At 42.8% G+C, this 1,676-nt stretch overlaps 1 protein-coding gene across 1 annotated transcript in view; it reads left to right on the forward strand.

The window, feature by feature from the left end:
• Positions 1–1,676, forward strand: part of AVPR1B (arginine vasopressin receptor 1B) — a 26,273-nt gene that overhangs the window by 13,874 nt on the left and 10,723 nt on the right. The window lies entirely within an intron of this gene.

Raw genomic sequence — 1,676 nt, forward strand, 5'->3', positions numbered from 1 at the left:
CCCCCCCACTTTAGGACAGCTGGGAGCAGGCAAAAAGACGAGCAGAAATAGCATTCAGTGCAGGTTCCTGCCTGGAGCTCTAATAGATATTTTACGGTTGGCTGGCAAATTAATAAATCAATTCAAGTGCACTCCAGGGACTCTCACTGATTTCATTACATCTTTTCTCGACATATCATATGCTTTGCAAGTAAAGCAAATAAACTGCAGTTGCAACTGGCAGATGGAAGGAAAGCAGGGAAACAAGTTGTCTGTCATGCAACCAAACACGGCTAGCTCAGCAGAATAATAGACGGTTAATGGCACGGTGAATCAAAGGAAGTTATTATTGCCCTCAGGTCTCGTGGGGATGAGGGAGAGGAGGAAGATAAGAAGAGATGGCTGGTAATTCACCAACACTTCCAGTAAGCTCTGGCCACAAATTTTGAGTGTAACTAGTGGCTTTGGTTGCCCTGCTTGATACGCCCTAAAAATGTTGCGGTTCTTAGACAGGCGTCCAACATTTTGTGAGGAAATCAGGTCAGATTAAAATCAAACAGGTTTTGAGTCTTGACTATTATTGCCTGACCACCCCCCTCCTCATGATCACATTGATATTAGACCGGATTTTCTCCTTGTATGGATTTCAAGCCCATTTCAAAGCATCACTGAGATCCATTCCTAGTTTCCAGAGGGTTGGGATTTTAAGGTGTATTTTAAGTAGTAATACAATAGCTAAAGAGTGTACTCCTGCTAGGGGCAAGGTTGCCAGCTCTTTTGTTATTTTAATCCTGAGTTTTGCAGTTGTAATTTTAATACAAGCACCATCTCCCTGGTGTCTCATAGAGGAATCTCAGCTTTCACTAAGAAAGAAATGGCAAGCGTCTAGCCTTTCTGCACAGCCATGAAGTCTTGCACATATGAACCCTACCCATTCAAAATCCAAGTACATCCAGATATATTTGGTAAATTTGATGATTTTTTTCAGGGGCCTGGGTGCAATAAGCAATTTCTTCTGACACCTTGCATTTGGAAAGGCTGTGGGTGAAGTCCTCTCCAGCCAGCAGGGCCAGCCCCTCTTATTTCAACTGCCTAAGCCAGGTGATATTAGGCTTTGCACAGGGGCAAGATGCACCATTAACATCTCAGGATTTAATGTTATAAACTGCAGGTCACATCTGTATAAAGAATAGATTCCCAAGGACTTCTTGTTATATTTGGATTCACTTTTCTATCTTACAGCTTGCCTTAACAGGGGTCTCTTTGGGGTACTTAGCATATTTATTTTCACACCTGTACATGCTCTTTAAAATAAAGCAAGACCAAAGGTTTAATTAAGTAGGAAGGAACTAGATTGAAAGGGTGGGGGGTAGAGGAATAGGACTACAAATCAAGCTCTAGGAATTAAGATAGGAGCTTCTGTAATTTTAGGATCACTACAAACCCAATGCGGCATTTCACAGCCATTTTTACAATTAAAGAAGAATCAGAGCCAGCCACCTGCCGGAACAAAGCAATATGCAGCGACTGGAGAATTCAGTGTCCACCACAGGTAATAGCACCAGCGTCACGACGACCGATGGAGGAGACCTCTTCTCTGTAATTACTAATTAGGCAGCATTATCAGGGTCTTTGCAATGAAGGCAAATCTCACCGAGTTCTGCATCCGATCACTTCTCTGCCCCGAGATCCTTTTC

This window comes from Alligator sinensis, unplaced genomic scaffold (genome assembly GCF_000455745.1).
Source record: "Alligator sinensis unplaced genomic scaffold, ASM45574v1 scaffold1322_1, whole genome shotgun sequence".
In the NCBI taxonomy this organism is placed as follows: domain Eukaryota; kingdom Metazoa; phylum Chordata; order Crocodylia; family Alligatoridae; genus Alligator; species Alligator sinensis.